The sequence below is a fragment of the Anas acuta genome, chromosome 5, assembly GCF_963932015.1.
Source record: "Anas acuta chromosome 5, bAnaAcu1.1, whole genome shotgun sequence".
NCBI lineage: Eukaryota > Metazoa > Chordata > Aves > Anseriformes > Anatidae > Anas > Anas acuta.
The window spans coordinates 29,588,729-29,602,005 of record NC_088983.1 but is presented as its reverse complement, the minus strand read 5'-3'; the positions used below and the strand labels follow the sequence as shown (position 1 = coordinate 29,602,005).

At 47.9% G+C, this 13,277-nt stretch overlaps 2 protein-coding genes across 7 annotated transcripts in view; one reads left to right on the top strand and one right to left on the bottom strand.

Moving 5' to 3' along the window:
• IGSF22 (immunoglobulin superfamily member 22) overlaps positions 1 to 13,277 on the bottom strand; it is an 86,937-nt gene that overhangs the window by 27,246 nt on the left and 46,414 nt on the right. For all 3 annotated transcript variants that reach the window (XR_011097038.1, XR_011097039.1, XM_068683538.1), the window contains one exon: positions 13,023 to 13,205. The gene's annotated coding sequence lies outside the window, so the exon portion shown is untranslated. The remainder of the gene's footprint in view (positions 1 to 13,022; positions 13,206 to 13,277) is intronic.
• The window catches only part of TMEM86A (transmembrane protein 86A), a 56,861-nt gene that overhangs the window by 29,787 nt on the left and 13,797 nt on the right, over positions 1 to 13,277 (top strand). The window lies entirely within an intron of this gene.

The following is a 13,277-nucleotide window of genomic DNA, read 5'->3' as shown; positions in this document are numbered from 1 at the left end:
TTCCCCTCTCCCTAACTCACAAAGCCAAGATTCAAAACTTTCAAATTTGTTTGCCAGCCCTGCACAGCAGCTTGTATTGTCTGATACTTCAGATGAATTTTCGTTAACATGTACCTGGTAAGTTCATCAGCAGCCTGGGGGTGATTTTTATCTTTAGAGACAGAGGGAAGTAGCTTGTACATTACACCATTGTAAGGCCAAACTACTTTTTATTTTTTCCTCATGCTTTTCAAAAATAACTGAAGAGGCTTGGTATCTTTGTGCTTCTGGGCCATAAGCTAAATTAATCTAAGTAATGCTTTTGGTTACAGTGAACTGTGTACTTACTTGTACCTCGGAAATGAAATGCTGCCCTGGGACAATACTGGAATGGCTAAAAACTGGCACAGTTTGTTTCATAATTCAAAGGTGACAGCACTTGGCTTTTAAGGCTTGTTATTCAGGGTGGTCCAGGAGCATATATTTCACCTAGGCTTTGAGAAGGGCAAATGATTAAAGCATGGGTATGTGCTGGGAATTCAGAAATTCGGGAATTACAACAGGAACTACACTTCAGGAACGTAACTTGCAATGGCAGATGAAAAAGCTGCTTTCTTTACTTGCTCTTCTGACATGCAGCAACACACAGTTCTGCTCTGGCTCCGTCCCTGACATGCCAACTCTTTGCTTCACCAAAGGCAACTAACGCAGGCGTGAAGCTGCGGATTGCTGGAGGGATGATGACACTGGGAGCTGTGACCAGAGCTGCAGCTGTTTACCACAGCTGTAGAGGTGGAAGGGGAGGGCTTTGGCAACTGCTAGTCTGATCCTCCGGAGAGATCACAAAAAAAGAGCTGCCAGCCTTCAGTCTGTCAAGGAGCTGTTCTTTGCGCGTCACCTTTAGCTGTTTTTCATGTTGCTCTTCTCTCGAAGGAGCGCATGGTGCTGTTGTGCCATCGGCTGTGTTACAGCCCACCCAGGCCAGGCCAGGACGGCGTTGTGCAGCACTGCACAGTGCCTGGGAGCATGCTTGGGTTGAGAAGTGGTGTGGCTGCAAAGTCGGTGGGCTCCCTCCGGCAGGTCACTTGCTGAAGGGAACAGCAGTGGGTGATCAGTCTGACCGCAGCTAGGTGCTACCCCTGGGGCCCAGGGCTTATCTCCGTACCACACTGCCTTTTGCTGCATAGATAGATGAGGTGTTGGGGGCCAGCGTGGCTATCTCTGCTGTGGCACGTGATGGGGCACAGTCTGTGGGGGCAGCACCTGAGGCATAATAAGTTAGCCAGCTGAATTGATTTGTCTACAATGCATGTTCTCTCCTAGTGTCCTGCAGCATCAGCCTCGACAGGGAAGACGCTAGAAGAACACAGCTGAGAGTGGCACTATTTTGTTTCCAGTTTTCAAAGCCATGGCCTTTGTTTATAACTGCAGCAGATGGCCCGCGCTACTTAGGCACAACCTGATCTCCTGCGTCACCCCCACTAAGACACTCCTGTAGGAAACGTGACAGGTTACTTAAAACACTGAGCTCCAGAGCTGCTGCACAGTTGATAGCTGGAAGAAACCACGCAAGGAGGAACAAACGGTGGAGAGGAAGCCAGGGAGGTAGCACGGGTAGGACTGCTCGTTAGTGCCAGCTGCCAGGTGTGCATCATGCCCTGGGGGCTTGGCATGTCCGCCCCACGCACACGGGGAGACTGCAGCGCGGTGCAGAGCTAGCTGAGCTGTTCTCTGGTGCTGCACGATGCAGATGTGATAAGGGAAGAGAGTGCCCAGGGATAAATGAGCCTGGTGCTAAAATTCCTTTTAATGTATTTTGCCAGGTACTCGGCGGGGGTAACACTTTGGGGTCCTGCTGATGCTGGAGTCCAGACCTGGACGGAACTGGGCTGTGGCAGCAAAGATGCATTTGTCTGCCCGTCCTGCTCCAGCTGGTGAGCAATGCTTGCTCCGGTTGGAGTCACCTTGGAGGGAAGCTTTTGCTGCTTATTCTGCTAGGCAAGCAGGAGCATCCTGCTTGAAAATTGTTATTCCTGATATTGCTCCGATTAAGAGCTACAATTTCTGCATAAAGGTGGGTAGGGTAAGAGTCTGGGGTTGGAGAGCAGTACTAATAAGCAACATGTTTCCTTCACGGATATGTGAGGTTTAATTCTCGTATTCAGTTGTCATTGGTCTCATCTTAATAAAAGTCCTCCCTGAGACTGCCTTGTTAGTAATTTTTCTCCTGTTGTTGTTGCTGTTTTTTTTTTTTCTTTCCAGTAGTAGGTAAGCAGGTTTCAGCACTGGAGCGTGGGGCTGTAGGAGACTGCCTTGCCCTAAAGACCTCTCTGCCCAGCAGACATCGTGATTGCAGGGGCTGCAAGTGCAGAGCAGATGAGCCTGGAGATGTGCAGTCATTCCAGCAATGCTCAGAGGGACCCTATTTTCCCCTTAAATAAAGTTAGGGCTAAACTAAGCATAGAGCTTCACACATCACCTTGAAGAAATCTGGGCATGGGAAAAATAAAGACATCAAGAGGCTGAAATAGGTCTCTTCTGAGGGCAGTGTATAGATGATATTGCTTTCCTTTTGGGCCAGATGAATTGTGGGCTTCATCCCTACAATCATCCATACAACATCCTGTCTGTACTGACTTACATGGCATAGCACAACCCTGTTTGGGACAGATTTTGCCCGGAAGCCATTTGTTAACAATCCCCATCCTTTCCCTTTTGTTCTCTGACATACTTGCATCTTTAAATGGATATAGCTGGATTGGGGAAGAATACGTTGTTTTGGCTGCATCAAGCAAGCCAAGCCCTTGTTGCCTTCCCCCTGCAAGGTGGCCTGCTGGGAGCAGCCCCTGTCACCCCCTGGGTGGAAGCAGGGTGTCACTGTGGAGGAGCATGAAGGTCACTTACAAAAACTGGATGCCCCCAGAAAAGCAACGTATGCCCTGGAAAGGTATTCACCAGCAAAATATTGAATAGGGATGGAAAATTGGGTGGGTATTCATACATTGGAGCTTCTGAAGAAGGGCCAAACCCTACTGATCCAGATGATTACAGAAAGCCAAACTGCTTTTGAAAACAAGAAAGCCAGATCACCCCTTGAACTATTTCAACTTTTTCCTTTTTGAATAGAGGATGTTATTTCTGCATTAAGGAATAAAGCATTAGCAACCATCTAAGAACTAACTCTTACAGTATAGAAGTATGTTTTAATTGTTCTTTGTTTATACCCAACGTTGTTGCTTTCATTATATTTTTTCCCATTACTTAAATGCCTCATAAACTGGGATTTTATTACACGGGAGGCTTATAAACATGCACATTTATACACCACATCAACAGTTACGAAAATATGGCACTTGTATAAAAAAACAAGCTTGTTTAAATGAATTATAGAAGAAATCTCTAAACTCTGCAATCAATGAAATAAGGGGGAGGGGGAGGCATCGCCTCAGGTAAGCTTAGCAGGATTTCAGTAATGTTTATGCGAGTCACACCTTTTGGGAGGAGCCTAAAAGCTTTGGCCCTACTGAACTACAGCTTGTGCTAGTTTATGCTAGCAAGAGTCTGGGCATAGTGGTGTGCCATAATTTATATTTTTAAGGCTGAACTTGGGCATTTTTGCAATGGTATTATTATCCTTTGCTGTTGTAGCTGTTGCTGTGACAGTCTGGTAACTGAAACCAGGGGCTAGAAAGTCCGAGCTTTGCTAATGTTCTTCCCAGCCCCTGCGCGGTTGCAGTAAGCAGTTAGAGCTGATCACTTCTGCAGGCAGTGCTGTAGATTAAAGGCTTCATTAACTCAAGTGTATCACTCAAGTCACACGTGGCTGTTGTTTCAAGTGTGCTTTGTGTGTTAAGATTACGGGTCCAGTTCTGAAGCTTGTACTTACATGGAATTCCTCCTAAATGTGTTTCTGCTGTTCTCTTTTTCTCGTCAAGTATCTGTATCCAAAATACACCGAGTATGACAGAAGAGCCAAAGTTATCTTTCTCTGTGGGTAACTGCATAATACTGAGGAAATAATAACTTCAGTGAAATGAGACTCTTAGAAAATGATGGCATCTGGCACCCGTCTTCTGCTAGCATGTGGAAACTCTTGAACAGTGAAAAGATCATTAGTTACATAACTCCCTTCCCCCTGGAGGCCGACGCAGATATTATATTAGCACTTAATTTTTCTGCTGCCCTTCACATCACACAAACAGCCACTAGATTTGTAATTACAATAAAGATACAGATCTTGCTTACTGCAGCGTGCCCAAAATGAAGGTGATGGTTATTGCCTCCTCTAGCCCGCTTGTGCCCTTCCTATAGCTGTTGCTCATACTGCCATAATCTAAATAGCATTTGAGGTAATGGCAGGCTGCTATATGACAAGCGTGTCAGTGCAGAGCATCCCTCTGTGTAATGTTGAATGTGGACTAGGAGCAGGTTCCACACACCCCCAGAGCTGCAGGGTGGTAGGTGGGCTAGGCGAGAGCCTGCCTGTCTGGCAGACTATTGATCTATGCCAAGCGTGCTGGGGCAGATCCTCAGCCTCGTATGAGGCATTTTGCCTGCCGTGGCTTCAGCAGAACTGGGTTTGTGCCGGCTGACACCATGGCTTGGCTGCTCTACCCCTATTTCCTTGTGTCTTCTGGTTTTGTTGTGGCATTAGTCAGAGCCAACCAGGGTTCTTGGATAGCAATGCTGACTTGTGCTCCATTGCAAGAGAAACTAAGCTGGTTGTGTGGCTTTTCCCTGCAACCCTGATATAAAAGGAGTATCATGTTGAAATTCATCATTTAACTGATGCTTATGAAGTTTCCAGGATTGTTTGCTGGTTCGTGCCCCGTGCATGCATGTACTTACACCCCCCTCAGTGTAAAGTGGTAACACAGATGCACGCTTATTTGTGAGTGTGCATCTGCGTGCCATTTGTATGTGCAGCAGGGGTTTTGCAATTGAAACCCCTGATGCCTCAGTGTGAATCCTGGAGTGCGTGGGTTCCTGTTTGCATAGGCTGTTTGCACCTGGCACCCTGGCTGCCCCCTCATGTTGAAATTGGCCATGAAAGTCCAATTAATCTTCATGTAATTTGTGCCTGACAGTGGCTGGTACAGGTCACAACATCTTGGCACACGATGTAGATACTGGAAGTAAACTTTGTGACTCCGCTGTCATACTTTGACCTTTCGTCCTCCTTAGAGCATATTGGTCCCATTATAAAACGAGGAGGGCTACTGCTGTGTTTTTATAAGGTACCGGAGTGGTAACTCTCTAAACACACATCCTTATTGGGATACATTGCTATTCCCCCTTCTAATTTTAACACCAGCGTTTCACAAGCATTTAGCCTGCAGGCCACGATACGCAGGTAGAACATTTCATTCAGCTTTCCATTAGGCATAAGACAAGCAAAGCTGTTCCCTCCTGGATTTCCCAGCACAGCCCTGCTTGCATTTTCCAGATTTTGCCGATCTTATTGCAGCCCCTTGCGAGGATTCATACAGTAAAAGTCTCTTGCATGGAGCTGCCAGCTTTCCCAGCCTCTGGCAGCCTCCTTCCCCTCCTCTCTCTGCCCTGCCTTCCTTTTGCTGTTGCAAAAACCTCTCCTGGCAGCTGTGCAGGAGTTTCTTGCGTGAGCCAGAAAGGTGAGCTGCAGAAGTGCCTTTTGGTGCTGGAGGCAGTTTCACCCTTAACAGGTCTTTGGGAATGGCTGGTGGGGCTGGTATAGCCTGGCCTGTGTCACCTGGTGTCTTTAACATTAACGGCTCTTCAGCTGCCGGGGCTGTGGCAGCACAAATTCCTGACACACTCTTTAGACTTGCATTATCCCCCACAGGTGGCAGGTAAAATGAGGTCATCTCTGTTGCTTCTGGATGGAAGGGCCTCCGTTTGCAGAAGAGTGTGACGTAAATAACGACAAGTGTCTGAGAACTTGCATTTGTAGCCTGGGAACAACCCCCAGGATGAGCTGCAGAGACTTTTCTCTAACCATCAGAAATATACCTGGATTTTAATATGACAAGCCACATGCCTGCTCCTTCTCATCCTGAGAGGGACAGTGTGGGGCTGCCACTGCACATCCCAGGATGTTGGCTGAATCCTGAAAAGCTCCCTGTGGCTTCATGGCCACCCTCTACAGTCCCAGGCAGCGCTAGGGGATGCAGCCCCATCTGACCTCGCTTACTGAGGAAGGGTGCGTGCCCTGGCAGTGGCAGCACTGCAGCTCTGATGAGTAAAGAGAAAAGACAGATCCATTATGGTCTGGGTTTTTAAATATCTGCAGGGGCTTCTTTTGTGAGCAAAGGAAATGTTTGGAGGGGCTTTCTGTTTCATAAAAAGGAAGATGTGAAATCCTACGAGGGAAAAGCAGTCTTTGCTCTGAGATAAGATGCTGGCAGGCAAATGCTATTTTTTTTTTTTTTTTGCTTTCATTTCTGAGAGCCAATGGACTACCCTGAAAGCATTAATCTGTGACAGGTCCCTTGGCCCCTGCAGAGACATCTAAATTCTTGACTGGTCTGACATTGTTGGTCACTGGCAATGGTACACTGCCAACCACGCTCTGAAAGCAATCTCCAGAACTGCTGACAGCTATAGGATTGCTACAGATGGGGAGTCAATCATTTCCACTGCAGGTTAAAAAAAGTTTTTTAAAATAGCCCTGCTTGTGGTCCTGTGCCAGCCCAGCAGACAGAGCAGATGATGCTTGGAAAAGGAAAAAAGCAAAACCAACCCAAACAAAACAAGTCCTAACAAAAACATGCATCTGAGCCAAGCCTTAAGTTCAGGATGAAATGTGTTTGTCATGTGATTTCAAGAGTTAGCATCTGCTAAAGAAAGGCTTCCACATCTTAAAGACCTCCCCAGGAAGCCAAGGGCAGACACCCCTGTGACCCTGCGTGGCCCTGGCTGCTGTAGTGATACCTCGCCTGGTGTCAGGGCTCCCTGCTGATAGTGGCAGGTCCTGCGTAGTAGAAGCATGTCCCAGAGATGCTGTTGTCAACTGCCTGTTGACAGCAGTTAGCTGAGCTAGCCCAATTTCTCCTGTTTGGGACAGGAGATACCTTTATGGATGCTGTAACTTCTTATTTGCTGGAGGGAACACTGGTCCGGTGTCTCAGTATAGCTTTGGGCAATGTTGTGGTTAAAAAGGCAAAGACCAAGAGTGTTCTCCTGATGCAGTGTGTGGCACGGGCAGTGCCCTAATGTGCTGGACAGGATTTCCTTGGCTCCAGAACCACCTGCCTCTGCTTTAGGCTGCTATGGCTCCATTCCCTCACATTTCTGAGGCTTCCTGCAGCAGTCTGTGGAAGGTGAGACTCTGGTTTCCTCTTGGTGGCTTTCCCCCTTGCTACTTTACAGGTGTTTGCAGATGCATTTTTCAACTCATAGGTGTAGCAGCAGAGAGCTACAGCGTTGGAGAGCTCTCGGGTCACACTATTTGCTGAGCCAAACCAGCCTTGAAAGCAGCCCCGTGAGCACAGCCAGTGCAACTGCTCAGCATCCGGCGCTTCTGAATTTCTTCATTAAAGAAGTGAAGACGAGATGGGACTGCTGTTGTATTTGTGTTGTACACAGGCGTTGTTTCTGTGTGAGCAGCGGTTTGGCATCTCCTGCCCTACCTGCCAGCTTTGCCTGCTACTGCAGATCTCCGTTCCCTGACTGTTCTGCAAGGATTCATGATAGTAGCTCTTTTCCTGTCCTCAGGAGAATGCCACAAAGCTTGTCTAATGCGCCTCATCTCTTTTACCTTCCAGAGTCACTTATTTAAATGTCTTTCATAGGTTGTGTGTTCAGTCTTCTCCTATAGCCTGTCCAGGACAACCCCCTTCAGAAACCACTCCCATCACAGCATAGCTAAAGGAAAGCATTGGGCAGTAGGGGCTTGAGCAGTGTCCTAGGCAAGAGACAGACAGCAACCTGTGGTGGAAAAATCACACTCAGAGAGCATCAGGAAAGAGACCTTGAGAGCCACATCTGCAGTCTCACGTGCTGGCACTCCCAGGACACGGTGAGCCCTGCTCACATGGCTCCCCAGCCCCTTGAGGCAAGACGTCCCTCAGCTGGGTGGCTGTGCGGTGTCTGTGCCGTGTCCAGGCATGCTGCCTGGCTGAGGGGATTCAAGCTGTGGTTTCCCCTGAGAGAAGCTGACCCTGCAGGCAAAGGCTGCCCTGCTGCCAGGCGGCACGTGCCAGCAGCTGCGGGGAGCCTGCTGCTCCACATTTGCTGCCTTCTCGCTGCATCCTGGGGAAGATGCTTGTATGGAAGATTTTAACCTCAGTGCTGACAGGTTTTCATCCCCCCCTATGGTTAACCTGGAGATTAGGCTGAATTTTGACCTGGCTGCAAGTAAGGCAGGATTTCAGCTTGGAAACAAAACTTTTTGTTGTGGTTCTCGTTTCTGCATGCAGCTGTGTAGGGGGTGCCCTTTTTAGATGCCAGTTTGATTAATCCTCAGCCTCTGCCTGCTCCCCTGTGTCTCCACCAAAGGGTGCTTTTCTGATGCCAAGAACTCGCACGGCAATATATCTGAGCTCACCACCCAAGGACTGCAAGGGCTCGTGCCAAAATTTTAATTGTATTTTTATGGCAAGTAGCCATAGCTCTCTCTTAAAAAAGAAAAAGAAGAAAGAAAAAGAAGACAAGTATTTCTAGCTCTTGACTGTTTCGGTCCACTGGAGCAAAGCTGGGAAGTGTGGCTGGAGCTTACTTTGCTTAAGGGGGGGGGGTGATGCAGTTGAACCATGGGGAGGAGGAGAGAGCCGAGGCAGCTGTGGTGCAGGGAGGGAGGAAAAAAACCAACAAAGCAGCATTAGTTTGCAGGAGGAGCTGAAAAGACTCCTTTCCCCCAGGCTGCAGTAGCTGCCTGGGGCGCACTGCCCCAGCACAAGTGGCTTAGCAGGGAGGATTGTCCCTCTGCGGGTGGGAAGCGTTCAGGCCGAGCCCTGTTACTTCTGGCTTGTGCTGAACGATGGAGGCTCTCCTGGCAGACAAATCCAGGTGTTTTGACCGCTGGCAAACAGGTCTGGCTGGGCAGCCGAGCACGAGGTGAGTTTCACTGCACCACCCTTGTCAGAGAAGCAGAGGCCCTGGGTGCTGAGGAGTGCCAGCAGCTGCAAGAAAAGGCTGCAAGAAAACGCCACAAGGCCTGGCCAGGCTTGGGGCATAAGCCTGATGCAGCCAACCAGCCCATTATCAGCGCTCTCCCAAAGGCGAATCGTGTACCTTCCTCTCCTGGGTGATTTATTAGGCATTATAAAAGTCAATTTTAGATGCAGCCTCTATGGCCTTGTCTCCACCTGCGGGGAGGAGCATTCATCTATCACCCTGAATTTCCCACAGCAAGTGGAGCCTGTTCAAGAGCCATCTGCCTTGGATGCTTGACTCATGGCACCTCCAACACAAGCATAAGCCCTCTTATTAATATCCACTTGCACAAATATGTTGCACTAACAAAGTAATTCGAGCAGGCAGATTGGCTGGTTCAGTGACTCTTTGCCACCCTCTGTAAACAAATGCTTTTTTCTCAGAATTTTATCCAGGAGCAACCTGGTACATGTACAAGCCAGTGCATTTCTTGACGAAAGGCAAGCGACTCTTCCCAGGAGCAAGTTTGCTCCTTCAGGGGAGCCAAGGTGGAGGCAAAGCACTGTGCGCTCGCCTTCTCAGGGCTGTCCCAGCCAGCCCTCCTATCTCAACAATGCTGCGGAGTAAAAAGGTGTTGCACTGTCTGAGCAAGGGTGGGAGCACCCAGAGGATGGTGGCCTTGCAGTCAGCTCATGGGTTTATGGCCAGGAGTTGCCCAGCATAGCTGTGTTTCTCCATGATTTAGCAAAAGCTGATGAGGTGTTGAGACCTGGTGAAAATTGGCTGCCTCTAGCTAGGATCTGTGCACACACAGGCTTCTCTCCTTAAGGCCTGTCCTTTTTGGATAAGCACAAAGTCAGGCTTTCCCCACTGCTCTGCAGAGGAGCCTATTGCAGGTACATAGTCTATATCCTAATTGTGGTCCAGCCCCAGGCTGAAGCAGCACCCTCTGTGACTCAGACTGCACCGAGGATTGGCAGTGCCTTGCACAGAGCCACATTTGCTGGGGAATGAGAAAATGAGCCATAGGCTCATAGTGGCATCATAATACATGGCGCCAAAGCCACATAAATACTGACACACAGTGGGGTAGGGGCTGTTGTCACAGGAAGGCAGAACCAAGGCAGGATCCATGATGGACAATGCCAAAAGCCAGGAGAAGTGGCTCAGGCCTGGATACACAGTACTCAGCCAGCCAAGGCCAATGGGAGGGACGGGTGGAGGACAGCAGCCCAGCTTTTTTTGGCCAGTGTGCATGGTCGTGCTCAAGTGTTGCTTGGTGAAATAGCTGGGGTATTGTTTTTCAAACACTTTTCCTGGAAAGCAGCATTTTACAGCCCAATGGGTGTGAGCCATAGCTCCGCAGCAAGCTGGCGTACAGCTGTTGGGTGGCAGAGGTTGCACGCTCATTATCTGAGCAGGCTGATTTAGGGGGCTTGCAAAGAGAACATACACCACATTGTCTCCTGGGAGATTTCCAAAAGGTGCACTTTGTCCAGCTTCAGCATTTCAAAGCAACAGGCTTCTGATACTTTTCTATACCTTAAGAGTCAGATGCCTCTCTCCCTGTGACAGCTGGATTTTCTTCATCTTATCTCAAGTCCACTGCTTGTTATGCCCCTTTGTGCTTTGGTGCATAGAGAAGCTTGTCACCTCCCTCAGGGCGACTCTGTCAAAAGCACACGTTTGTTCAGGAATGAACCCACTTGTGATGTAGGTACAGAAAACTGGCTCCAAAATGTGAAATAAAATCAGGGTTGTGGCTTACATGTATAGATGTACCTCTGCGGATGCAGCCTGTTCTTGGATGGAGGAGCTGGTTGTAATTTTCTGGCTTGTTTATACGCCTGCAGCAGTCCGCACAGGCCATCTGTACTGCTGAGGAGCAGCATAGATGGTCCCCAGGTCGCACACCGTCATGAACATTGGTTTATACAGACGCGAATCATTAGCATCTCCCAGTGCACAGCAGAGAGCTGTGAGAAGAGATCTCCCAGCAGGGATCCCCAGGCTCCCCGCGAGTCATCAATAACTAATTTGCAGATATTGCTTGCAGGCATTATCTATACATATATATACATCCTGTATATATTTTGCACATTGGGAACTTCTTCCCTGTCTTTATTACCCAGCATCACTTCTTCAGGTCTGCCACTTCTCCTGTAGCTGTATTTCCTCATCGGCTCGCCTCACCTCTCAAGAAGTCTTACACTAATACCAAACCACAGCATGGTTGGAGTACCTGTGTGATAGCATCATGTGTCATGCTGAACAACAGCAACAAGGAAATGAGCAATATTACAAACTGGAGCAGAGTAAGAATGGACAAAACAAAAAACGAACATTGTACAGCTATGCATCCCTAGCAGGGAGCTGGATATCCAGGCCCAAACCTCCAGAGAGCTGTGTGTGCCAGTGCCAGGTTCTGTTTAAAGATTATGGGTGTACATCTCTTGTTGAGAGCCCAGACACGACTTCCTCAGACTGGAGGGTTTTGTTGGACTCGGTTGGATGCAGATAAATAGTAGTTTGACTGTAATTTCACTACGACTGGCATAGTGGCTTTACAGCAATTTAAACTATTTTTTAAAGACTCTAAATAACTTGGTAATCATAGGAGTTGAGAAATTGCCCTGAATTATGCACAGTTCAAAAATTCAAAACTTGCAAACATTGTTTTGTCATTGTATTCAAGATGTTTTCCGGACTGCATGTCAGCCAAGAGTAAATTAGCAGTAGAAGAAAACAAGTAAGGAAAATGCAATAGCATTCGTGACAAAATGGTGAAACCCAGCTTGAAGCCATAAAACTCACATACAAAAAGGATCTTGTCACCTGCAGCAAGTACTTCATTTTCCAACACCACAGCACAGCCACATCTCAAGTTCTGTCTCTGAGACTCAAGTGCAAAGGAGATGGGTGGTTTGATGCAATTTACCCACCCAGCCAAGCAAAAATGTTCCCTTCCCTGAGGTACAGGCAAGTCCAGTCATGGATTATGTGCTTGGCTTTCCTTAAGCCACAGCCTCCACTCATGTTGGTACACAGCCTCCTAATACTAGCTGTGACTTGTCCTCCAGATGGCAAGTTGTCCCATCCCCTCTTCCTAGGTCCCAGCCACATGTCCGAACAGAGGGAAACCCCCCAGCCTCACCCTTCAGTCACCTCAGCATTTCTTGTAGGATTTCTCCCAAACACCTCGAGCACCACACCATCCCAGCAGGATGTGTTGCCTGGACCTCAGCAGCGTGGGGACCTCCCTCTCTGTGAATGGTGTCCCTCATGGGCACTTGTGTTGGTCACAGCCAGCACAGGGGCTCCCCTGAGCTGCAGCGGTCAGTAATAGGCAAGGGCATGTTTTGAAATAACATAATTTGAAGTATACTCGTAGAAAAGTTGTAAAGGAGTAAAGTGTTAATGCTGAGAAGTCTGCAGCCCTTCTAGGTCTATCAGGTTATTCTTATGTGAAGACTCCAACTCCCTAAATTCCAGAGTTAGGAGTGAGTAACTGAGACTGGAATCTGACCCTTATGCATGAAAAATTCCTTAATTGTTACTAGAGTGGAAATAATACAAACCATTATTTTAAAATAATGCTGGTTGGGCTTGGAAAATTCACACTCAGATAGTAGGAAATGATAATTTCAAGGTTACCAAGCAAACATAATCTTTTTGCACATGTGCATATCTTACATTCAGTAAGGCAAGGTTCCTGGGGAAAACGACAAGTGTAATTAAAACCTGTCTCATCATGCATGTGCACAGGGGAGGGCAAGCTGTGACTGTAATGGTAACATCCTAGCAGGTGTTTTTATTTTAATATGGGGTATTAAATGAAACTTCCTGTGTTTATTAACCCAAATACTCTCCTGTATGCTTCCAACAGTGCCTCTGTCCTTTGCCAACAAAGCTGAACTTGAATGGTGTCTTTCAGCATAGACTTGTGTCTTCAGGGATACAAAGTTACCTACCTTACCAGACACTGTTACAAGAACCCGGAGCACTGTTGAAGCTGCAAATTCTTTTTCTCTTTCTCTTTGGGAGCTAGTCTTCCTGACTGGAGATCACGGGCTCATTGTGGTGTAGCAGGGATGCTCCATGGCCGGCGGGGTAGGGGAGATGCTGCCAGAAGCGCTGTCATCTGTTGCCTGCAACTGCAAGAGGATGAATGTGATCAACTACATTTTTAGCAAAAAGATTTCACAGGAGGGGAGGGGGCAGAGCTG